Source organism: Oryctolagus cuniculus, chromosome 10 (assembly GCF_051225735.1).
Source record: "Oryctolagus cuniculus isolate XC-2025 breed Fujian yellow rabbit chromosome 10, ASM5122573v1, whole genome shotgun sequence".
In the NCBI taxonomy this organism is placed as follows: Eukaryota; Metazoa; Chordata; class Mammalia; order Lagomorpha; family Leporidae; genus Oryctolagus; species Oryctolagus cuniculus.
The window spans coordinates 24,467,561-24,494,526 of NC_142876.1; the positions used below are offsets into that span (position 1 = coordinate 24,467,561).

At 40.3% G+C, this 26,966-nt stretch overlaps 1 long non-coding RNA gene across 3 annotated transcripts in view; it reads left to right on the forward strand.

Annotated features, from left to right (window-relative positions):
• The window catches only part of LOC149123711 (uncharacterized), a 129,417-nt gene that overhangs the window by 34,218 nt on the left and 68,233 nt on the right, over positions 1-26,966 (forward strand). For 2 of the 3 annotated variants that reach the window (XR_016214000.1, XR_016213999.1), the window contains exon 2: positions 25,035-25,308. This is a non-coding gene — a long non-coding RNA (uncharacterized LOC149123711). Of the gene's footprint in view, positions 1-12,091; positions 12,271-25,034; positions 25,309-26,966 lie in introns of all 3 variants that reach the window. The other variant, XR_016214001.1, reaches the window with a different exon arrangement.

Genomic DNA, 26,966 nt, shown 5'->3' on the forward strand with positions numbered 1-26,966 from the left:
AATTTAATAGACATCAATGTAGTAACACATATTATGGTTTTGTAAACTGTGTATATAAAGATGTCTAACTTAGACAGCTGTGACTTCTATTTCAATTACCAGACTATTTAAATTTTTGGATGCAATTTTGGACTATAAGATTGTCACAACCAAATCTGAGCATTTTGTAACTTCTGCTTGATAAATTTTGTAATTTAACAATGTTTTTGCCCCAATGCTGTATTGTATCAAAGTTTATATCTATATCCTTACCAAAGATTCTCAGGTTTTCCTTCCATTATTGAAATTTTTAATAAAACTTAAACAATATTTTTTCTTAGATTTCCAAAAACTGAGTTAAAAATTGTGATATATAAATTTAATTATTGGAAATAATTGATACTCTAAGTACTTAATAGTATTGCCATAAAATAATTACCATGTAATTGTGTTATAAGGTCTGTGAATGAATCCAATGAGTAACTGTTAAGATTATGCCATTTTACTGTGTACGTGCAAATATTGAAATAAAAATGAGCACAACTTAAACCCTTGTTACTATGATAGGATGTCAATATAGAATTTTTAGCTGAGAGTACAATAGAAATTTTCAAAGATGATAGCAGAAGGAATCATGACTGTGCATTTAAAAAATTTTAATTGTAGCAAAATACACACTGCATTAAAATTCATCATTTTAAAGTGTATAATACTCTGGCTAAAAGTACATTTGCATTTTTGTACAGCTATCATCACTACCCATCTCCAGAACTGTTTTATCTTCCCCAATTGGAATTCTTTACCCATTAAACCACTTAGCATTCTTCTCTTCCCCAGCAGCTGCCTTTTTGTTTATTGCTATGAATATTTCAATTCTGGATACTTAAATAGAATCAAATAATACTTAACATTTTGTGACTGGCTTATTTCACTTAGCACAGTGTTCTCAAGGTGAACCCATGTTGTACCATAGTTTTCTTCCTTTTAAAGACTGAATAATGTTCAATTGTACACATATTTATTCCTCCACTCATAAGCATTTTGTTTTCTTCCACCTTTTGGCTAGTGTCAGTAATTCTGCTAGGAATGAGTCTCTGCTTTTACTTCTTTTGGATGCCTAACCAGTAATAGAATTTCTGGATCATCCATGCTTAAGTTTTCAAGGAACCTTTCTATTGGTTTCTAAAGTGGCTGTAGCATTTTACGTTCAACAGTTTTAATTTCTCTACAAGCTACCCCCAAATTGTTTTTTCTTTTATATAGTATCCAATGGAGATGAGGTAGTGGAATCATGACTCCTTACAACTCCCCTCACGTAGAGGGTACAACAACAGGATAGGGATTAAATATGGGGTGACTTCTGGGGAATCATAATCATGATGTGATCTCAATGAGAAAACAAGTTCAAGGGAAACCCACTTGTTTTCTCAAATTCCATCAACTTAATTTTTAAAAATATGCATTTCAAATTTTAAAATATTAATAGAGAATATTCCATCTGCTGGTTCCATCCCCGAATGACTATAATTATCTAGGCCTGAGCCAGGCTGAAGATCAGGACTGGAACTCAATCTAGCACTCTAATGTGGGTGGCTGGGATCTACATATTTAAACCAACATCTGCCTCTCAAGGTGTGTGTTAGCAGAAAGTTGGAATCAGAAGTAGCTTCCAGGCTCCCAAGTAGTGTCTTTCCTGCTGTGCCAAATGGCTCTCAATTATAACAATTGGAGATCTGGTGAGTCCTTCTAGCTGCCTTGTGTAGTGTTGATGACAGCTCATGACAAAATCAGATAGGGACTTTCCTGATCTCTTTCTTCCCCTTTAACTCTGAAGGAGTTGGAAGCTGGCTTTAGTAAGGTGTGTGTGTGTGGGAGGGAGAAGGGGGAAGAGGGAAGGGAAGGGGTTGAGAGGGGGAGATCAGTGAGTTGAGAGGTAGTGAATAGAAGGCTTGGCTGAACTAGAAGAAGTGGATCACACTCCATTGCTTGCTCCATTTGTTGCAAATACAAAGGAGCCCAGAAGCTTCAACTTTATATGAAGACTATGTTTTGATTATGTCAAGATACTGAGGCTCTATACCACACTGAAACTGCATTTTGTGATGTACAGTGATAATTGGACTTTCTGTTACTTAAGGGTAACTACAGAACTCATGAAGTCAATTTTTGTTTTCATCCAGTGCGTGGGAATAAGTATAATTTAGAGAAGAGAATGATAAAAATTCAGTTGTTGGGGCCAGTGCTGTGGTGTAGTGTGCTGTGCTGGCATCCTATATGGGCGCTGGTTTGAGTTCTGGCTGCTCTACTTCCTATCCAGCTCTCTGCTATGGCCTGGGAAAGCAGTGAAGATAGCCCAAGTCCCTGGGTTCCTGCACCCGCCTGGGAGATCTGGAAGAAGCTCCAGGCTCCTGGCTTTGGGTGGGCGCAGTTCTGGTTGTTGTGGCCAACTGGGGAGTGATCCAGCGGATGGAAGACCTCTCTCTGCCTCACCTTATCTGTATAACTCTGACTTTCAAATAAATCTTAATCCTAAAACAACTGAGTTTTTTTTATGTCCTATGAATTGAGCTGCTTTGGTGAAATGGTAAAATACACATGAAATGTCAGTGCCTCTCCCAGTTCTACCCAGTTGTTAGTAGAATGATCAATTTTCCTTGGGAAAATTGAGGCTTAGGGGTGGGGGAAAGCATGCTTGCCTATTGCTTCTGTCTGAAATATTTGTTAGTCACCTAGTCTCCACTAGATAGCAGCAATTGTGCAGTAATGGGAGAGAAGTTTTATTGTAGGAAAAGAACATGTTCTGTTAAGTTATGGGGAAATTATTTCTAAAGATAATTCCAGTTATTGACTCTGCCAAAGGTATGTGAAGCTCAGTTCCATATTCTAGCGGGTTATTAGCTGGATTTTGTCAGTAGTTAGCAGTAATGAACAAAGCTGGCCTAAACATTAAGAAAACATATGCAGAGGTAGAGTCTGCTTCAGATATTGCCCTTTTGAGTGACGTCTGCTTCTCTGCCTGTCTGTGGTCTTTATCAGGCTTGGAAGATGGGAGTGGGAATTCTAGCTGTGCAAGTCATAACAGTTGCTAGGAAAACAGACTGTTTCGTCACATCAAAGAAACTTTTCCTCCATGTTTACATCCTTCCCCTTGCATAGCTAACTTCCTCCTGCCTCATTGACTGGGATTTGTGCCACACCCTACACTGACAAGGGGTGTAGTACTGCCACAACTGCCCCAGAAATTCTGGTGTGGTCCCTGCAGTGCTGATGGGTTAGTTTCTCTTGAAGGGTACAGCCAAGGGAAGGAAGGGCTGACCCCAAGCAGAACTGTCTTAGGAAGTTGGGTAAGAGGAGACTGCACAAGTAGGCAATGTCTACTTTAGGTAGTGTCTGAAATCTTGACCAGAAGTGTTTCTGATCTTGATTTTCTTTGGATTTGGAATATACTTTGGGGGTGAGGCCCAAGTCTAAAATGAAATCCACTTACCTTTCATCTATATCTTAGGTGCATATCTGAAGTTCATCTTACGTACTATTTTTGAGGTTCTTGTATTTTGACTGTTGTCTCAGTAAAGTCAGGTGTGGAATTTTCCACTTCTGGTGTCATGTTAGAGTTCAACATTGTAAGATTTTGGAATACTTCATATTTTGGGTTTGATTAACTGTTCCACCTATATAAAAATAGTGGGCTATCAAAGAAATCTCTAGCCATCAGTAGTTAAAAATATATTTTATTCAAATAAAAACATTCTGTCAGATCATGAAATATCAAAGCAGGAAAGAATTTGATGCTGTCTAATGCAAACTATTTGGGAAGTGAAGCTCAGAACATAGGTGGCTTTCCTGAAATTCCAGCTAGTTAGATAATTAAAACAGTAAACTCATGGACGATTCTACAGCAATTATAAAGCCATGGCAACTACTACTTTCATCACTTTCAATTGAGGCTTCTCTTGATCATGACAGATGGTCAGATATTGTGGAATTGAAGTGAAGGGTAGAACAGGAGATTTTCAGAAGTAACAGTTTCTCTGCCATTGGCTATGGAGGATGTGGACCTCCCAGGGGAGCCAATGTTTTCTGTAAAGACCATGGAGTATCTACTTCAGGCTTTGAGGGTCAGAGTGTCCAACTACTCAACTCTGCTGTCAAAGTGCAAAAGCAGCCATGGACAAAACAAAACAAAAATCCAAAATAAATGTATGTAACCATGTTCTGAAAACTTTATTTACAATAATATGAACTGGTTAGGATTTGGCCTGTAGTCTGTAATTTGCTTACCTCTCATTACATGCATCTGAAAAGTTGATTTTCTGGTCAGTTCAGAACAGAAATGGCTTTGAGAAGGGAGAAATAGGTTTTAGATCAGACTCAAGAATTTGTTATCTCCAACTTCAAGTGAAGACATGGACTTCAACTTGGTTCACATGATGTGGAAACAACTTGCTATCCACTCAATCTATCATGACAACTAATACATATGGTACATGCAATTAGCATTGTGGCATAGTGGGCTAAGCTGCTTGCAGCTGGCCACCCATGTGGGAATGATGGTTAGCTTCCTGCTGCTGTTCCCAAACCAGCTCCCTGCTAATATTTCTGGGAAGGCAGCAGATGGGGACCCAAATGCTTGGGCCTTGCCGCCCATGTGATAAGACATGGATGGTATTCTGGGATCCTACCTTCAGATTGGCCCATATCTGGCTGTTGTGGTCATTTGGGGGCGTGAACTAGTGGTTGGCAGATCTCTCTCTTTGCCTATTACTCTTTCAAATAATTCTTTAAAGATAGACTACATATATTAAGCTGATTGTTTACTTCACCAAACCAGTCAGTCAAGTAGTCATAATAGTGTGTCCTTGCTGAGGCCTAACCTTGATGTAACTTTGGTTCCTTAGAGGAATATCTATCTAGCTGAAAGTTAGTTTACCTGTAAACTACATTTCTCATTGGGCCTAGTATGAGAACATCTAATTGAATCATACTCTGAATGAGGACACAGCTTGCCTTAGAATTAATTTAACCAAATAATTAGGAAACTTCTAAAGTTGCTGCAAAAATTAACAGGAAGTCATTTGCAAATTGCCTGAGCATTCATTTGCTAGGAGACATAGGTCATCTATTTTTGGCTGGGAAGTCACAGGATGGGTGCATGTCCTGAAGTCTCAAAGAGAGGAACAGTGATTTGTATGCAGGAAAACTGCTTTTGAAGACTCTCAGAAGTTAAGGCAAAGTCATTTCTTGGAGCAATGGCTGAGGTTACAGCGAGTAACTATGTTGAATGAGGAGTTTCTATTAGTCAGATGTAAATATGCAATGATTTTATTTCTCTAATTCTGGGTTGTATCTTTTTTCTTTTATTATTTAGTAAATATACATTTCCAAAGTACAGTTTATAGATTACAATGGCTTCCCCCCCATAATTTCCCTCCCACTCGCACCCCTCCCATCTCCCGCTCCCTCTCCCATTCCATTCACATCAAGATTCATTTTCAATTATCTTTATATACAGAAGATCAGTTTAGTATATAGTAAGTAAATATTTCATCAATTTGCACCCACACAGAAACACAAAGTGTAAAATATTGTTTCAGTACTAGTCCAATGTGAAGTAATGCTATAACAACACATTAAGGACAGATCCCATATGAGAAGTAAGTACACAGTGACTCCTATTGTTGACTTAACAATTTGACATTCTTGTTTATGGCGTCAGTAATCTCCCTAGGCTCTAGTCATGAGTTGCCAAGGCTATGGAAGCCTTTTGAGTTCGCCGACTTCCACTTTGACTATGACCCTGTCTAAATAAGATCGAAGTTCTCTCCTCCCTTCAGAGAAAGGTACCTCCTTCTTTGGCCCCGTTCTTTCCACTGGGATCTCACTCGCAGAGATCTTTCATTTAGGTCCTCTTTGTCCCCCCCACCCCGCTCCCCCAAGTGTCTTGGCTTTCCATGCCTAAAATACTCTCATGGGCTCTTCAGCCAGATCCAAATGCGTTAAGGGCTGATTCTGAGGCCAGAGTGCTGTTTAGGACATCTGCCATTCTATGAGTCTGCTGTGTATCCCGCTTCCCATGATGGATCGTTCTCTGCCTTTTTGATTCTATCAGCTAGTATTAGCAGACACTAGTCTTGTGTGATCCCTTTGACTCTTAATCCTATCAGTGTGATCAATTGTGAACTGAAATTGATCACTTGGACTAGTGAGATGGCATTGGTACATGCCACCTTGAAGGGATTGAATTGGAATCCCCTGGCACATTTCTAACTCCACCTTTTGGGGAAGTCCGATTGAGCATGTCCCAAATTGTACATCTCCTCCCTCTTATTCCCACTCTTATATTTAACAGGGATCACTTTTAAGTTAAAATTTAAACACATAAGAATAATTGTGTTAATTACAGAGTTCAACCAATAGTACTAGAAGAAAAAAAATACTAAAAGGGATAAAGTGTTACGTTGTACATCAACAGTCAGGACAAGGGCTGATCAAGTCACTGATTCTCATAGTGTCCATTTCACTTCAACAGGTTTCCCATTGAATCTTGTATATTTTTTTCTACTGGGATGCTGATCTAATGATATTTTGGGTGATTTCTTAATTTTTTAAAAATTTATTTGAAAGGCAAAGTTAGCGAGAGAGAGATCTTCCATCTGCCAGTTCACTCCGCAGATGGCTACACCATTCTGGATCCAGGAGCCTGGGTCTCCCACATGGGTACAGTGGCCCTCTACTGCTTTCTCAGGCCGTAGCAGAGAGCTGGATCAGAAGTGGAACAGCCAGGACATGACCCAGTGCCCACATGGGATGCCAGCACTGCAGGCAGCGGCTTTACCCACCACTACCCCACAGTGCTGGCCCTGATTACTTAATTTTTCAGTCATTTTAGAAACTAAAATAGTTCTTGTGATCTCAACCACAAATTCCTTTCAAGGTTTTTCTTTCCTGTTTCCTTCTAAACTCTGCAAACACTGGATTTCTGTCTGGGAATGAGTAGTGTTTGTCAGGGTTGTGATCTACCCTTTCACAATCCTACTTCCCCCACTGAAATTAACTCTCTAAACTGAGGGAGTATACAGCTAGCCTTATCAAACTTTAATCACTGGACTCATGAGCACCTTTGCTTCTCCAATAAATAACACTTAGATGATCAGTATTGTTATGATGGGCTTTGTTTAGGAGACTTCTTTGTCCAGGCAGGGAATTCAAGGACTAGGGAAGAAAGAACTGAAACCCAACTGGCCATTATAAAACTGGTCATGAACCTGGATACAAGCTGATGTAAATGGACCAAATGACCACTGTGACTTTAACCAGCCCCACATTGCCTGGCTGGTGGCTAATGTGCAGTTGTCTCTATCCTTTGTTTCTGAACCCTTCCTTGTAGCCCCCTTAAAAGCACCAAAGCACCCTCATTTAGCTAGATGGTAGTTCTTGAAACTCGAACGTCTGTTACTTCCTTAGCTATTGATAAACTTCTTGTCCTTTCCCCAAAACTTTGTCCTAGTTATTTTGGTTCAGCACCAGGGACAGGAACCACACTTCTGGTTATACAATGTACTGAGTACTTCTCTATATTATGAAGAATTTGGATTTCACACCAATGTGAGGACTTTGGAGACATACTTTATTACAGAAGTTAACTCTAATTCTAAAGCTGGGAAGCCAAGGTATGTCTTGGGCAAAGCTTTCTTAGTCGTATGTCGGGTACATTTATGGGAAGACAGTAATTTTAACAAGCAGAGTAACTGTATCTGGTAGGGAGGGCTTCGTTATAGGTACACTAACTCTTTTGGGAATGGTTTTACAGTGTATTCTCAAGTGAACCTAAAATATGAGACCTTTATTAGTCACCCTAGTAGGGGGTGATTTCTCATCCCTCTGAGCTGTGGCAAACTTAACTGGAATACTTCTCTAAATATAATGTTTCTGGCTTAAAAATTGTTACTTTTATACTTCCTTTCTAATTTGAGAGCTTAGACTTTATAAAAAGTAGCATACCCTTGGCTATTGTATATAACTTATGAATGAATTAAGAAAATTTATTTCTGTTCTATGTTGTACCTTGTGGCTTCTGATTCTTCCAAAACATTGAACATCTCCTATGTGTGAGTCAGCTGGGCATTAGGGACACAGAAACTTGGTCCTTATGTTCCCATACCTGACATACAGGTGTTGATAATAGTGATACCACATATTAAAGCTATAAAAGGTTATGTATGAGGTACAGTGCTGCTCTTTGACAGTAGCACTGAATGCAAGCGTGATATTTAGAAGACGTTATGAAATGATCCTTATCATTTCTTTCTTTCTTTCTTTTTTTTTTTTGACAGGCAGAGTGGACAGTGAGAGAGAGAGAGACGGAGAGAAAGGTCTTCCTTTGCCGTTGGTTCACCCTCCAATGGCTGCCACGGCTGGCATGCTGTGGCCGGCGCACCGCGCTGATCCAATGGCAGGAGCCAGGTGCTTCTCCTGGTCTCCCATGGGGTGCAAGACCCAAGCACTTGGGCCATCCTCCACTGCACTCCCTGGCCACAGCAGAGAGCTGGCCTGGAAGAGGGGCAGCCGGGACAGAATCTGGTGCCCTGACCGGAATTAGAACCCCGTGTGCCGGCGCCGCAAGGTGGAGGATTAGCCTAGTGAGCCGCAGTGCCGGCCCCTTATCATTTCTCTTGCTAAGAACTAGAATAAATGGATGTAAAACTTCCCCAAACCCACATTGCTTGGGGAACTGGATTATTTTGGCTACTGGAATTTAGCTCACATTGTGTTTGTGGTTGTAAAAATGCAACATGAACATTGTCATAAATATCTTAAATCTCCACAAGATGGGGATATGTCCCTAGTAAAGCAAAGTTTTCAAGCCAAACTTTAATTCAATTGGAATATGATTCATTCTTTTGATTATGAAATTTCCCTCACTTTTTAGGAAGAGAAATGTCTGAAATGAACTAGTCAATCAAAACGTTGAATAAATGCCAAGTACAAAAGTTAATTTGTAAGTTGAAAATGAGATCACTAGAAGTTCACTCAGAATACATAAACTGAAATTTCCAAGATTTCAAAACATTTTTGCAATCTTTATTTTGCTTGTGGTAAAACAGAAAATGAAAAAGAGATAAAAAGAACCTCCATGACTAAGCAACTGGTTTCTTCAAGCATATTTTGGAAATATCAGATGAGGTGGTTTGACTTGCAATTGACTTTGATCGTACTGCTTAATTTTTTGAGATTGAAAGTAGTATAAGCTTATTGTAAAAATAATGTGCCTATAAAATAAGAGTGCCTCTTCATCTCACCACCCCCCGCCCAGATGAAGCCCACTCAGTTGAAGGTATCTTTGAGTTCTTTGCTATGCATTTATCAGTATGTCTTTATAGTGAGGATCTGAGTATACACAGGAAAATGATCAGACCTTATATAAAAATAGGACCATGGCCCACAGTCTATAGCAGCCAGCCCAGGAAATCAACCCAGTATTTACACTCTCCAACCCAGGAAACCAGCCTGCTTTTTATGCCAGACTTTTAGGAAATCAGACACTTTCTAGCAACTGGTCCAGGAAGCCAACCAATAACCACTGTCACGATCAGCCCGACAGCCAGGGCATGATAATTGATGGCTTCCACAATTTTGATCCCAGTATCCAATTTAGGACTAACCACAGGAAAGCTAACATGCGCCCATAATCAAGCACACAGGCATACCCACTGAAAGCCTACCTACAGCTTTCCTAGGCCAACAGCCTCAAATGAGGGCACACCCGAGGTCTTTCCTTTTTCTACTATAAAGCTTTCCAACTCTGTTTGCTTTGAGTCGTGGTGGTGGCTGGCTACTTTTCTATCTCAAGCTCAGAATATAGCCTTTACTTGGTCTCATTTGGTTTGTTTTTGATGATTTCTGTCTGTATAGATTCTTCCATTCAACAACATGGATTTGAATGTCTACTATTCAAGAGTCTAGGGAAACTATTATTGCCCATGCTGATGCTCACTTCTTGATGGGAGATAAGTAAATGTTTATAATGTAATACCAGGGAATTGTATAGGTTCTGAATAAAAACACAGCCCAATAAAATGATGAAGAGAAGGTATCATCTTGATAAGATGGACAGGATAATCTCTGGGGAGATGACACTTAAGCAGAGTTCTGGATCAGTGGAGGGAGAGAGAACCTATGGTTATCGTGTTTTGTAAGTTGAAGGAGTAGCAGGCATCGAGAACTTGTTTTGGCAGCAAGCTTGTTTCCTGGGAAAAACAAGAAGGCCAGAGTCACTAGAGGTAGACTCAGTTAAGATCATGTTTATCAAACAGATAATATAGATATCTATTTTGCCTCATGACCCAATATATTTCACACATATTAATGTAGGTGGGATTGTGTTGTCCAATAAAATAGTCATTTAGTATCTATAGGTGATCAGTTACAGGATCCTCTTGTTTATGAAAATTCAGATGCTCACATCCTCTGTATAAAATGCTGTAGGGAGCTGGTGCCGTGGCTCAATAGGCTAATCCTCCACCTTGCGGTGCCAGCACACCTGGTTCTAGGCCTGATCAGGGCGCCGGATTCTGTCCTGGTTGCCCCTCTTCCAGGCCAGCTCTCTGCTGTGGCCAGGGAGTGCAGTGGAGGATGGCCCAAGTCCTTGGCCCTGCACCCCATGGGAGACCAGGAGAAGCACCTGGCTCCTGCCATTGGATCAGCGCGGTGCGCTGGCCGCAGCGTGCCAGCCGTGGCAGCCATTGGAGGGCGAACTAATGTCAAAGGAAGACCTTTCTCTCTGTCTCTCTCTCTCACTGTCCACTCTGCCTGTCAAAAAATAAATAAATAAATAAATGCATGCTGTAGGGGCTGGCATGTGCTACAGTGGATTAAGCCTCTACCTGTAATGCTGGCAGCCCATACTGGAGGGCTGGTTTGGGGCTTGTATGTTGTACTTTCAGTCCAGCTTCCTGATGATGTGCCTGAGGAAGTAGTGGACAATGGTAAGTTGGGACCCTGCCACCTATGTAGGAGGCCAGGATAGAGGTCATGGCTTCTGGCTTTAGCCTGGTCCAGCCCTGGCTGTTATGGCCATTTGAGGGAGTGAACCAGCAAATGGAAGATCTCTATCTCTCCTTTATACTTGCCATCCCTGCCTCCTCTTTGTCACTCTGTCTTTCAAGTAAATCTTATGAAAATGGTTTAGGGGTTGGTGTTCTGGTGCAGTGAGGTAAGCTACCACCTACAATTCTGGCATCCTGTTTCAGAGCCTGGGTTCCAGTTCTGGCTGTTCCATTTTGATCCAGCTCCCTGATAATGTCTGGGAAAGCAGTAGAAAGTGGCCCAAGTGCTTGGGTTCCTGCTACCCACTTGGGAGACCTGGGTGAAATTCTGGGCTCCAGGCTATGTCCTGGTCTAGTCCCTGCTATTGGAGCCACTTGAGGAGTGAACCAGCTGAAGGAAGATCTGCCTTCCATGTCTCTCCCTCTGTCTGTCTCTCCCCCACCCCCGCTATAACCCTGACTTTCAAATAAATCTTCAAAGGGTTTAATACTTGCACATAACCAGTGTACATTCTCCTGTACACTTTAAATCATCTATAGATTACCTATACCTATTGGAATATAAATTCTACGTAAATAACTGCTAAAGCATATTGTTCAAGGAATAATGACAACAAAAAGTCTGTATGGATGCAGTATAGATGCAATATTTTCTCAAATATTTTCCCTCTCATTGGGGAAATGTACAAATGTCAAACCCATGGACATGAAAGATTACTGTCTATCGAAGTTTTAGCACCCAGCACCCAGAATGTGACCTTACTTGGGAATAAAGTCATTGTAAATGCAATCTGGTAAGGTGAAGTCTGCTTGTAGTAGATTATCCATGGGACCTCAGTCAGATATGCTTGGCTTTCTTATAAGAGACTTGGGGGAGAAGGCCATATGATGACATAGCCAGGGGTTGAAATGCTAGGGATTTCCTGTAACTACCGAGAGCTGGGAGGAGGCAAAGAAAAGTCAGAGGGACCAGGGCGCCAATGACTCCTTGATTTCTGAATGCTGGTATGCAGAGCTGTGAGACTGTAAATATCTATTAAGTTATAATTTGTGTTCCTTTGTTACAGCAGCTCTAGGAAGCAAACACAAACTGAAATGAAAGTGATATTAAATTGTGCCTACTTTCTGACCTGTGATCTGACAGTTCTACCCCATGGAATTTCATGTTGACCAGGACTCGAGTGGCTTCCCAACTATTGCTTCCATACCTAAATCCCTGTATTCTGAAGTTGAAAGTCAGAAGCAGGTGAGAGTTGTGGGAAGAGGCCAGGGCTTGCGCTACATCACTTTAAGCCATGGGAGGAACTCTGCAAATTGTTCCTGAGGGTGCAGGAAAAGCCATTGGTAGGGATGCTAGACTTTCCTTTTTTGAGTTTGTGTATATATAACACATGATCTGATTATTTTTTAAGAAGATCTTTATAACTTTGTCTGCTATTTGGAGAAAAGCCCTTGTATTTTCTATTTGTTTTTTACTTAAGGCAAACAAATTTCATGTATTTCACATATACAGATTTAGGAACACAGTGATACTTGCCATCCTACCTTCCTTGCCACCCAATCCCACCCTTCCACCTCCTTCCCCCCATATTCCCTCTTAATTCTTACAATGACCTATTTTCAGTTTACTTTATACTCCTAAGATTAAACCTAAACTAAGTAAAAACTTCAAATTATGAAAAGTGTTTCTCAACAATAGAAACAATGGTTGTCAGTAATTATCAATTCTTAAAATGTCAGTTTTACTCATACACATTACATTTTTTTGGTACGCTACTAGTTACCAAAGGTTAGGGAAAACAAGGTATTTGTCTTTTTGAGACAGGCTTATTTCATCAAGTACAATGGTTTCCAATTACATCCATTTTGTTGTAAAATAAAGATTTCATTCTTTTTTATGGCTCAGTATTCAATAATATACAAATACCACAATTTCACAATTTCTTTGTCCAGTCATCAGTTGATGGACATCCAGGTTGATTCCATATCTTAGCTATTGTGAAATGAGTCACAATAAACATGGGGGCACATATAAGTCTTTTATATGCTGACTTCATTTCATTTAGGTAAATTCCCAGGAGTAGGTTGCTGGGTCATATGGTAGGGTGTGTGTGTGTGGGTGTGTTTTTCTCAGATTTCTGAGAATCTCCTTAAGTCTTCCACAATGGCTATACTGGTTTACATTCCCAGCAACAGTGGATTAGGGTACCTTTTCCCCCACATTCTTACCAGCATTTATTGTTTGACTTCTGTTTGAGAACCATTCTAATTGGGGTGAGGTAAAACTGCATTGTGGTTTTGATTTGCATTTCGCTGATGGCTAGTGATCCTGAGCATTTTTGTCTGTTAGCCATTTGAATTTCATCATTTGAAAAATGCCTGTTCAAGTCCTTTTCGCATTTCTTAAATGGGTTGATTATTTTGAGTTTCTTGAGCTCTTTATAGATTGTGGATATTAACTCTTTATCAACTGCGTAGTTTGCAAAATTTTCTCCCATTTTGTCTATTGCCTCTTCACTTTGCTGAGTGTTTACTTTGCGGTGCAGAAGCTTCACAGTTTGATGTAATCACATTTGTCTATTTGGGCTTTTACTGATTGTGCTTCTGGGGCCTTTCCAAGTCTTTGCCTATGCCAATGTCTTGCAGAGTTTCTCCAAATGTTCTGCTCTAGTAATTTGACAGTATTGGGTCATAGATTTGGATCCTTGATCCATTGTGGTTTGTTTTGTATTTTGTGTAAGGTAGGGTCTTGTTTCATACTTCTGCACATGGAGATCCAGTTTTCTCAGTGCCAGTACCACTTGTTGAAGAGATGGTCCTGGCTCTAGAGATTCTTAGCTCCTTTGTCACAGATTGGTTGGCTGTATATATGTGGTTTTGAGGGAGAGAGATGGAGAGAGAGGTGGGTAGGTAGGTCTTTCATCTGCTGGGCCGCTCCCCAGATGGTTGCAACCATCCAAAGCCAGGAGCCAGGAACTGCTTCTGGGTCTCCCACATAGGTACAGGGGCCCAATGACTTGGGCTGTCTTCTTCTGCTTTCCCAGGCCATAGCAAAGAGCTAGATTGGAAGTGGAGAAGCTAGTACTGCAAACCAGCAAATATATGGGATGCTGGCACTGCAGGTGGCAGCTTTGCCCACATGCCACAATGCTGGCCCCTGGACATTTTGATGATATTGATTCTTCTAATCCATAAACATGGAAGACTTTTCCATTTCTTTGTGTCTTCTATTTAATATCTTGTAATTTTCATTGTAGAGGTCTTTGACATTCTTGGTTAAATTTATTCTAAGGTATTTAATTTTTTATAGCTACTGTGAATGGGATTGATCTTAGAAACTCTCTCAGCCATGACATTGTCTGTGGATTCAAAGGCTATGGATTTTTGTGTGTGAATTTTATATTCTGCCACTTTATCAAACTCATTTTTGAGTTCCAATAGTCTATCAGTGGAATCCTATGGATACTTTTTCTGTAGTATCATGTTACCTGCAAATGATAGTTTGATTTCCTCCTTTCCAATTTGTATCCCTTTCATTTCTTTTTCTTGCCCAATGGCTGTAGCTAAAACTTCCAGGACTAATATTGAATAGCCATGGTAAGATTGGGCATCCTTGTTGGGTTCCAGATCTTACTGGGAATGCTTCCAGCTTTTTCCTATTCAATAGGATGCTGGCTGTGGGTTTGTCATAAATTGCCTTGATTGTGTTGGGAAATGTTCCTTCTATACCCAGTTTGCTTAAGGTTTTCATCATGAAAGGATGTACTTTATCAAATGCTGTCTTTTCATCTATTGAGATAATCATGGTTTTTGTTATTCAGTTTATGTGATGTATCACATTAATTTACAAATATTGAACTGTACCTGCATACTGGAGAGAAATCTCACTTGGTTCAGGTGAATGATTTTTCTGCTGTGTTGGATTTAAGTAGCTAGTATGTTGAGGGTTTTTACACCTATTTCATCAGACATATTGCTTTATAGTTTAGTTTCTTTGCTGTATCTTTTTCTGGTTTTGGGATTAAGGTGATGCTGGCTTCATAGGACACTTGTAGGATTCCCTCCCTTTAAATGGTTCTGAATAGCTTGAGAAGAATTGAAATTTGTTCTTTAAACATCTGGCAGAACTCGGCAGTGAAGCCATTCAGTCCTGGGTTATTGTTTTTTGGGAGGATCTTTATTACTGATTCAATCTCTTTGTTACTAGTTTATGTAGGTTTTGTGTGTCTTCATGTCTCAACCCTGGTGGATTATATGTGTCCAGGAATCTATTTAATTTCTCAAAAATGTTATATAGCTTTTTGTATTAACTTTGATTTTTTTCTGTGATATGTTGCTACATTTCCTTTTTTATCTGAGTATACTTATTTGGGTTTTATCTTTTTGGCCAATGGTATATCAGTTTTTAAATTTTTTTTCAAAAAACTTATTTCACTGATCATTTGTATTTTATTTCAATTTTACTTATTCTCATTCAATTATGCTTCCTTCTAATTTTGTGTTTATTTTTCTGGTCTTCGAGATGCATTGATAGCTCATTTATTTGGTATCTTTCCAATTTCTTGATGTAGGTACCAATTACTATAAATTTCCCTCTTAACACTGCTTTTGCTGTATCTCGTAAGTTTTGATATGTTCTATGGTCATCTTAATTTTTAGATGTCCCTTTTGATTTCTTCTATCATTGACTGTTAGTTCATTCAGTAGCATGTTTTTTGGTCTTCATATGTTTGCATATATTCTAGAATTCTTGAGTTGTTAATTTCTGGCTTTATTCCATTGTAACCAGGAAAGATGCATGGTATGACTTCAATGTTTTTGAATATGCGGAAACTTGCTTTATGGCCTAGAATATGATCTATCCTAAAGAAATTTCTATGTGCTGATGAGAAGAATGTGAATTTTTGCAACTGTGGGATGAAAGATTCTGTAGATATTGGGCCCATTTGGTCCACAGTGTAGATTAGCTCTTGTTTCTTTGATTTTTTTTTATGTTTAGTTGATCTGTCCATTGGTGAAAGTGGGGTGTTAGAGTCCCAGATAACTCTTGTATTGGAATCTATGTCTGCTTTCAAACCCATTAGCATTTAAGTAGTCAGGCACCCTGGATTTATATACATTTTTTATAGTCACATCTTCCTATTGAATTGATCCCTTACTTATTGCATAATGCCCTTCTTTGTCTCTCTCAACAGATTTTGTGTTAAAGTCTATTTTTCTGATATTAGTAGGGCTATACCTGCTTATTTTTGCTTTCCATTATCATGGGATATCTTTTTTTTCCATCCTTTTACTTTCAGTCTGCCTGTATCTTTGTGGTGAGATGTGCTTCTGCCAGTTTACATCTTTTAACTGGAGAGTTGAAACTATTTACATTCAAGGTTACAATTGATAAGTAATGATTTGGCCTGGCCATTTGTCCATAAATATTCCAATGTTCCCTTTGAGTTTCCTTTGTACTTTTGCTATGAGAGTTTTCTGCCTTTTTCCATATTGATGACTATCTTTCTGTATTTCTGTGTGTAGAACGTCTTTAAACATCATTTGTAAAGCTGGGTGAGTGGTGACAATCTTTCAATACCTTTTGTTGTGGAAGGACTTTATTTCGCCTTCATTCATAAATGAGAGCTTTGTAGGGTATAGTATTCTTGGTTGATAGCTTTTTTTTCTCTTATGACTTGGATTATGTCTCTCCATTCTCTCCTAGCCTGTAGAGTTTCTGATACTAAGTCAGCTGTGAGTTTAACTGGAGATCCTCTGAAAGTAATCTGGTTTTTGTCTCTCTCTCTCTCTCTCCTCCCCGTTTTTAAAAAAGATTTATTTTAAGTAAGAGTTACACAGAGCAGGAGAGGCAGAGAGGTCTTCCATCTGCTGTTCCACTCCCAGATGGTTGCCACAATCCGAAGCCAGGAGCTTCTTGGTCTCTCATGTGAATACAGGGGCCCAAGGGCTTGAGCCATCTTCTACTGCTTTCCCAGACCTTATCAGAACTGGATTGGAAGTGGAGCAGCTGGGTCTCAAATCGGCACCCATATGGATGAAGTGCCAGCTTCACCTGCCATGCCACAGAGCCAGCTCCTGGTGTTTCTCTTCTGCACGTTTTAGAATCTTTTGTTTTACTACTGCAAGTCTGACTAGTATATCATGAAGATCATTTCTGGTTATGTCTATTAGGAATTCTATGTGTCTCATGTACTTGGATATTCCTTTCTCCAAATTAGGGAAGTTTTAATCTCACTGGGTAGGTCTTCATGTCATATATGCATTTCTTTAATTCATGAATTTGCTTCTCATTGCTTTTTAGTAATCCTATGATCTTCCTTTTTTAATTATTTGAGAGGTAGATTTATAGACAGAGGGAGAGAAAGAGAGGCCTCACATCTGCTGGTACACTCCCCAGTTGGCTGTAAAAGCCAGAGCTGGGCCAATATGAAGCCAGGACCTTCATCTGGGTCTCCCATGTGGATACAGGGGCCTGAGTACTTGGGCCAACTTCCACTGCTTTTCTAGGCCATAGATCAAGAGATGGAACAGAAGAGGAGCAGCCAGAACCTGAACCAGCACCCACATGGGTTGCTGGTGCCACAGGAGGAGGCTTAACCTATTATGGCACAGTGCTGGGCCTTTATGATAGTTCTTTTAAAATTCCTTTTCCGGCCTTTCATCAATCTCTTCATTTTCACATTCTAATATTGAAGTGTTGTTGTGTTCTTTTGGGGGAGTCATGTTGTCTTCCTTGTTTCTTGAATTTCTGCATTTATTTTTAGGCATTTGTTGGTTTCCTCCTCTGATGGCTTTTATCTGAACTATGTATCTGTGGCTTAGTGGAGTGTCTACTCTTCCAGTGAATACCCATAGGTGTGTGCTGGGTATGGCCAGGGAGCTTAGGTCAGTTCTCTAGGTTGAGAAAAATATGCATGATGACACCCAAGTTGGGTGTGGTAGATACCTATTGTCAGAAATGGGAAGAGTATGATCACCTCTACTGGTGTAATCACACCCTAACCTCCTCTTCTTCCAAGGTGTTAAATGCCCACTGTTAATCACAGTGTATGCAATACTTGCTTGTACTGCCACATGAATTGCACAAAGGATCTGTGCAGTCCTCATGTGAACGTGCATCCTGCTACAATGACCCACTGCAGGTCCCTAGGGAGCTCTGAGCTTCTGGTACCAGAGACTGTCCAGAGACCCAGCTATACCCTGAGTCCTACAGTGCAGTCTGAGTTCCACAGTCTCAATATGAAAGGCTCCCACAGTCATGGGGTGCAGAGGATCTGCTCTGCCTCGCTAGCTTAACTTGTCCATGGAGAGAGCAGAGACATTCCTGGAGCCAGCTGCCTGTGGGTACTCTGTCTTGGCAGTTTGAGTCTTGGAGCCTGTGATATGTTGAGAGGCTAGGAGCATCTCGCAGTCCTACATCGGTGCCCAGCTCCCTGTAAACCCTCTCAGCCAGACTCAAAGTTGGTCAGTGGGGAATGTGAACTTTTCCCTCTGGTAAAATCTACCCTTCATGCATGTATACAGGAGTCACTTCAGCTGCTACTGGTGTCCAAATAGTGCCTTTTCACTACCAGTTGCCAGGCACCCTTAGGGAGTGGGGAGGAAAAAAAGTGCCCCCCACCCCATTAGGGCTCCAGGCCCGACCTCAAAGACAATGTGTTCCTTATGGCTCTCCCTCCAGAAATATCACCAGTGGCATGGACTGCTGCCATTTGCTCTCACTTCACTCTCCAAAGCTAGCATATCCTTCAGCTCTTGGCTGTGGGGATCGTGTGTGGTTGGTATGCATCTGCCCCTTCCACATTCATCCATGGCATCCCTTTTCATTCTGTAGAATTTCCACTGTAAATTTCTCTCCAACTCTCCTTGGGAATGTACTTCCCCACTCTTTCTCACTTTTCCCCTCATCTAAAGCAGTGTGTCTTTCCCAAGTCAGCCATCTTGGAATCTGTCTGCCCTTTTATTTTCAAGATGTGGAGAAATGAACTCTTGTTGATAGAAATATAAAGGGTACAATCTTTCTGCAAAATGTGTCTTGCAACTTTTGAAAACTTACTGTACTGCAACCATGTTGTTCATCTATTCTATTACTAAATATTTCTAAAAAAGCAACAAATGGATACACTTATACAAATGTCTTCAGTAGTTTAGTTTGAGTTGTTTCCAGATTCAGACTATTAAAAATGTTCACCAGCAAGTGAATGGGCAAAACAAATTGTGGTAAATCCAAATAATGGAATACTACTCTGCCTTGCAAAGGGATGAAATGTTGATGCATGCAACAATATGGATGCATCTTAAAGTAGATAAGCTGAGTGATATAAAAAGGGTATATATAAAAAGGACTAACTTTGAGTCTGGCTGAGAGAATTGTCAGGGAACTGGACACCCACATAGGACTGTGAGATGCTCCCAGCCTCTCAACATATCACACAAAAAAAGGATATGTAATAGGAGTCCTTTATGTAAATCCCTGGAAATGCAAATTAATCTAAAAGTGATAAAAAGCAGATGATGGTTAGAAGGGAAGTAGGACTGAGAAGATCATTTGTCCTTGGAGGTGATGGGCATGTTCACAGTCTTAATTGTAGGCATTATTTCAGAGGTGTATATATCTACATTAATACTTAACAATTTGTACATTTTAAATGTGCCATTGAGTATATATCAGTTATGCTTCAATAAGCCTTGTAAAATGTGACAAAATATGATTTGATATAAAATATTTCCTCAGACAGCAAATAGATAGGAATAAGGAGAAATTAAGATGGGCTATTGTTAATAACTGAGGGATGGATATATGTGGGCTTATTCAGTCCACTTTTATATTCAAAATGTTTCATAGCAAAAATACTGTAATTTTTCTGTGTATCTTTGTGCTTCTTTGCATGAATTGTATATGGACTAGGGCACTGAGAGTGAAGTAATAGATTTCAAGAGCTTACATCATTCTTTACATTGGCATTATTAAACTGAAGTTTATAAATTTTATTTTGGTGAGAAGTGAAGACTTATTTTCTAGTTGGAATACAAACTAAATTGAAAAGCTATGGCATTTCAAGTTAATGACCCTAACTAAATAACTTTAATTAAATGCAACAATTAAAAATATTCAGCCTCTTAATTTTTTGTCAACTTTTTTGCAGACAGCTTTGGGAAGCAGAATTTGTCCTTGCTCACTCTTCCTCTTTGCTCCTTACCGGATTGTTCAGACATACATAATTCTAAAGTTTTGTTAGCATTGCATGCCAAAACATACCTTACAGATGCTTACTTTTCTAGCCTCCTTAATTTGGTATATTTAATCGCTGAAAATTTGTGCTGTATATTTTTACTATTTTTTAAAAGATTTATTTATTTGAATGGCGTAGTTGGGAAGGGAAGAAGGGAGTGAGAGAGAGAGAGACAGAGATAGAGATACCCTCTCTCTACACTGGTTTACTCCTCATAAGGTCTCAATGGTTGGAGCTGGATCAGTCTGAAGCCAGGAGCCTGGAGCCTCTCCCAGGTTTCCCATATGGGTGTAGGGGCCCAAGGACTTGACATCTGCTGCCCTACCAGGCACATTAGCAGGGAGCTGCATCAGAGGAAGAGCAACTGGAACATGAACTGGCACCTATATGGCATGCTGGGATTATAGGAAGCGGCTTTACCAACTATGCCCCAGCACCGGCGCCCCTATATTTTTACTGTTGATAAAGCTGCAATACCTAGAAGTTAACTTGCTCAAAGTTATGCAGCTAGGTAAAGCCAGAGCCAGAATATAAACCCAAGGATTCTAGCTCTAGAGTCCATTGTCTATAATCTTTGTTTTACTTTCCTTGGACTTAAAATTTTCATTAACTAAAATTATGGATATAAAGCTCTTGAATTTCTTAATGCTGTGTTTTGTATATACATACAGTAGCATTTTTCTCAATTTTTCACAATGTTTTACATATAAAATTGTTAAGTAGAGTGATACTTCAGTTGTTTTAGAATGACACTTACCAATGGAATGGATCAGTATTCCCTTTCAGTTTAAAGTGCTTTTTAGACAATGGGATTATTACAGGAAATGCCTTTGGCCTCTATCTTCAGGAGAAAGATAGGAAAGTGGCCTTTAAGAGGCTTCCACAGCCTTGGCAGCTCCTGACAAGAGCCTCGGGTGATCACTGATGTCATAAACAAGAGTGTCAATTGTTAAATCAACAACAGGAGTCACTGTGCACTTGCTCCCCATATATGACTTCTGTCCTTAATGTGTTGTACTATGAGAGTTAGTGGTAAAACTAGTCTTCAAACAGTACTCTATACTTCGTGTGTCTGTGGGTACAAACTGTTGAAATCTTTATATACAGAAGATAAACTCTATACTAAGTAAAGATAATTAAAAATCTTAATGGGATGGGAGAGGGTGTAGGAGGTGGCATGGTTTGGGGGTGGGAGGGTGGATATGGGGGGAAGTACTACTATAATCCAAAAGTTGTACTTATTTTTTTTTTTAATTTTTTTTGACAGAGTGGACAGTGAGAGGGACAGAGAGAAAGGTCTTCCTTTTGCCATTGGTTCACCCTCCAATGGCCGCCGTGGCCGGCACGCTGTGGCCGGCGCACTGCGCTGATCCGATGACAGGAGATAGGTGGTCTCCTATGGGGTGCAGGACCCAAGTACTTGGGCCATCCTCCACTGCACTCCCTGGCCACAGCAGAGAGCTGACCTGGAAGAGGGGCAACCGGGACAGAATCCAGCGCCCTGACCGGGACTAGAACCCGGTGTGCCGGCGCCGCAAGGTGGAGGATTAGCCTAGTGAGCCGCAGCGCCGGCCAAAAGTTGTACTTATGAAATTCATATTTATTAAATAAAAACTTTCTATAAAATAATAAAGTGGCCTTTACCTGGGTTAGAGTGCCTGGACAACCTATTGGCCACAGATTGACTGCATTTCCACCTCCTTCTTCTCATCTTGGAGCTTTGGTGTATTACAGACGTGGTACAATTAGTATATTCCTCTCAAATGTTTATCACAAACTTGCTAGCTTGCAAGATTAAATTGTAACCTTCTGTGGCAGAAATGATAGTTGTCTCTCAATATACATGCTTTGCTTTCTTTGTGTTGATAGAGATCTGACTGTTGAGCCAGACACATGGACACTCAAAAGGAAGACCAAATCATCCTGGGTAGCCATGTGTGGCCATGTAACCAATGGAGTAATGTAGAATTGTTCTGTGACAGCTTTAACGAAACTTCTTCAGGGATGCTGATGTATGTCCTTGACTTTCTCCTCCCAGTGTCTTCCTCCTCAACTTTTTCCTCATCTTTCTGCTTGCAACACTGATAGGAAGTTGAATCACTACCTTGTATTATGAGGATAAGAATCCAATTCAATAGATAGGCAGCAGCAGCGTTCTGGTACCAAATGAAACCAGGCCACCATACAAGCCTTGGGTTCCCTACATTTTATTCAAGGTATAAAGTTCTTTTTCATTTAAATCACCTTTTACATTAACATTTATATAGTGCTTTAAAATTTTCAGAATGAATTCACATCGGTTATTTCCTTTCATCAGAACTGGATTTTTAAAAGATTTCCCAAGTAATACTTTATCCATTTTAGCATTTTTTTTATTTTGTTTTGTTCTAGTACTATTGGTTGAACTCTGTAATTAACACACAATTATTCTTAGGTGTTTAAATTTTAACTTAAAAGTGATCCCTGTTAAACATAAGAGTGGGAATAAGAGGGAGGAGATGTACAATTTGGGACATGCTCAATCAGACTTGCCTCAAATGGTGGAGTTAGAAATGTGCCAGGGGATTCCAATTCAATCCCATCAAGGTGGCATGTACCAATGCCATCTCACTAGTCCAAGTGATCAATTTCAGTTCACAATTCATCACACTGATAGGTCTAAGAGTCAAAGGGATCACATAAACAAGACTAGTGTCTGCTAATACTGATAGAATCAGAAAGGGAGAGAACGATCCAACATGGGAAGCGGGGATACATAGCAGACTCACAGAATGGCAGATGTCCTAAACAGCACTCTGGCCTCAGAATCAGCCCTTAAGGCATTCGGATCTGGTTGAAGAGCCTATGAGAGCATTTTAGGCATGGAAAGCCAAGACACTCTGCCGGGGGTGGGGGGGAGAGGGGGAGAAAAGAGGACCTAAATGAAAGATCTCTGCGAGTGAGATCCCAGTGGAAAGAATGGGGCCAAAGAAGGAGGTACCTTTCTCTGAAGGGTGGAGAGAACTTCCACTTTGACTATGACCCTGTCTAAATAAATTGAAGTCGGCGAACTCAAAAGGCTTCCATAGCCTTGGCAACTTATGACAAGAGCCTAGGGAGATTACTGATGCCATAAACAAGAATGTCAAATTGTTAAGTCAACAACAGAAGTCACTGTGTACTTGGTCCTCATGTGGGATCTGTCCTTAATGTGTTGTCCAATGTGAAGTAATGCTATAACTAGTACTGAAACAGTATTTAACACTTTGTGTTTCTGTGTGGGTGCAAATTGATGAAATCTTTACTTACTATATACTGAATCGATCTTCTGTATATACAGATAATTGAAAATGAATCTTGATGTGAAATGGAATGGGAGAGGGAGCGGGAGGTGGGAGGGGTGCGAGTGGGAGGGAAATTATGGGTGGAGGAAGCCATTGTAATCTATAAACTGTACTTTGGAAATTTATATTTACTAAATAAAAAAAAACTCATTCTTAAAAGATTTCCCAAGTCTCAGTATTTCTATTTCATGACCTAGGGTGACTGTAGTCTGGTTGCAATTAGGTGATTGTAGGGTATAGTTTGTTGTTGTTTGTTCACTCTTAGGGTTGGCTTCTCTGATTATTTGAATTCTGTAGTGAGCTGTAGCAATTGATTGCTTTTTTTGTTAAAATTTTTAGATTCATTTACTTTTTAAAGTAAGTTATACAAGTTTCCTATATTCCATATATACAGATTTAAGAACATAGTCAGATTTCCTACTCACACTCCAACCCTCCTCCCCCTTCCTCTTGGATTCTCATTCTTCATTTTTTACAATGATCTATTTTCAGCATACTTAGTGATTGTATAGTTAACCGTACTCTAAGTAAAGGAATTCAACAAATGGTATGAGAGAAACAAAACACTGTTCCTCAATGGAAGAAAAAGTTCTATAAACAATCATTTATACTCAAAATCTATTTCACTCCATTACATTTTGGGTATTCTATTAGTTACATCAGATCTGGGAAAGCATATGATAGCTGTCTTTTTGGGACTGGCTCTTTTCAATAAGTATAATGATTTCCATTTGAGACTATCTTGTTGCAAAAGATAGGATTCCATTTTCTATAGCTGAGTAGTATTCCATAATATATGTATCATATTTTCTTTATCCAGTCGACAGTTGATGGACATCTAGGTTGATTCTAGATCTTTACTGTTGTGAATTGTACTGAAATGAACATGGGGTACAGATAACTCTTTCATATACTGATTTGGTTTGGGTAAATTCCCAGGTGTGGGATGGCTGGATCATATGGTAGGTCTTTATTCAGATTTCAGAGGTATCTCCATACTGTCTTCCACAGCGGCTGTACCAGTTTACATTCCACTAACAGTGAACCAAGGGGTACCTTTTCCCGCACATCCTCTCCAGCATTTGTCATTTGTTGATTTTTCACCTTCATCCATAAATGAGCGCTTTGGGGGTTCAGTATACTGTATTGCTATTTTTTTCCTTTTAAGACTTGGGCTATATCTCACCATTCCCTTTTAGCCTGTAGGGTTTCTGATGAGAAATCAGCTGTGAGTCTAACTGGAGATCCTCTGAAAGTAGTCTGGTGCTTCTTTCATGCATATTTTAAAATCTCAATTTCATGGAAAAAATTTTCATGTCATGTATTGTTTTCTTTAGTTTGTGGATTTGCTTCTGATTGCTTTTGCGTGACCCTATGATTACTTTTTTTCAAGTTCATTTCTGGCATCAATCTCTTCATCTTCACATTCTTTTGTTTTGCTTTTTTGACAGGTAGATTTATAAACAGAGAAAAGCCTTCCTTCCGTTGGTTCACCCCCCAAATGGCTGCCATGGCTGGTGCGCTGCGCTGATCCGAAGCCAGGAGCCAGGTGCTTGCTCCTGGTCTCCCATGCAGGTGAAGAGTCCAAGGACTTGGGTCATCCTCCACTGTCTTCCTGGGCCACAGCAGAGAGTTGGTCTGGAAGAGGAGCAACTGGGACAGAACCAGCGCCCCAACTGGGACTAAAACCTGGAGTGCCGGCACCACAGGCGGAGGATTAGCCAAGTGAGCTGCAGCGCCAGCCCATCTTCACATTCTAATATTGAAATGTTGTGTTCCTTTTAGTGTGGGTCATGTGTCTGTCTTATGTCTTGAGTTTCTGCACTTTAGGCATTTGTGGGGACTTTTTTCCTTCTGATGGCTTTCATTTTTGGACTCTGCTTTTGTTTATTGGATTGTCTGCATTTTGAGTGAATACCAAGAGCTGTGTGGTGGGTGTGGCAGAGAACTCTGGTTAATGCTCTACAGTGGGGTGAGTTTCCAGGGAAACACCCACGTTGGGCATAGTAGAACTCAATACCCAACTACACCCTATACCTTATCACGAAAACCACTGAATCTTCGAGGTCTCGGCACAAGGCTCTCGCAGTTGCTGGGTCCAGATGTTTCCCTTTACTTTGCCAGTCTGTCCATCAACAGAGAGGCAGATGTTCCCCAAGGTGGCTCTGCCTAAGCATTTTGACCCTTGGAGGCTGCAGGTGCGGGTGCCCCACCGTCCTTTGTAGCTTCCCAGCATGTCCCAGCCAGGCTCTGAGTCAGTGGGGACTGTGGACCCACTCCCTCTGCAAGAATCTCTGGATCCTATGTGCAGACTAGAGTCAGCTGAACATTGCTGCCTGTTTGGCATGGTTCATCATGTGTCCCGTCTCAGCCAGCTAATGTGCATGCCCTATGGCTTCAGCTGCTGCTGCCCTAATCCAAAATGGCACCTGCCCTCTCTCAGCTGGACAGCGGGTGCTGTTCTGGAGAGATTGAGGGGAATCGAACATCCCAGTTCCCTTCCACTGGGTCCATGGGTACTCACCAGCAACCGTTAGACCCCAGGGCTCCAGTCCCGACCCATGCCATGCTCTCCCTCTGGCTCTATCACCGCAGTGCTGAAGTCCGACCTTACCTCTGTCTCTAAACTGTCACCTCTTGGGGGCTCTGCTGCTGCAGCTCTGTTCACGCTTGTGTTGCCTGTGGGCACTATTCACGTAGGTTCACGCTGTCTTACCTCCTCCTGTGGGGCTTTCCATGTGATTTTTTTCCTTCAATTTTCCCCTGAAAGTGTACTAACTATATTTCTCTCTTCAGTGTTTATCCTTAGCCCAGCAAAGCACTGTTTTCTAATCCACCATCTTTAAAACTTGATTCGTTTACTTTTTAATTAATATAAAAAGAACAGGTTTAATATAGTTCATAGATAGAATTCTGAGTATGCTACTTTCCTGCTTTCTTTTCTTGTTTAGTTTTTGAGATAACATTTTAAATTTATAGTCAAAGGCTTAATGCTCCACTACATAGTTCAACAAGCAAAAAGTAAAAGACTGCTCTTCAGGTGTATAGACAAGGGCTATAGCAATTGATTATTAAAATGGAAAAAAATCACAGTGTCAACTTCTTAATGGTTGATTGGCATTGTTAACTCCATTTGTTTTCCCATTCACTTGTTATGATTCAAATATTGAATAATTAAGTCTAATTTTAAAAGTCAATCTATTACATAAGGATAATATATCATTTAACTATACTTTTTATTTTAGGTAAACTGTTGATTTCGGTTCGGTTTTCTTCCAAGTATCTTTTCACAAGTATTTATGGAGTCGGGTAATAAACATCCACTTTATAACCAGAGAGACGTGCAGATGGTCAATGCATCTGTGCTTCACTAGCTTTACTTA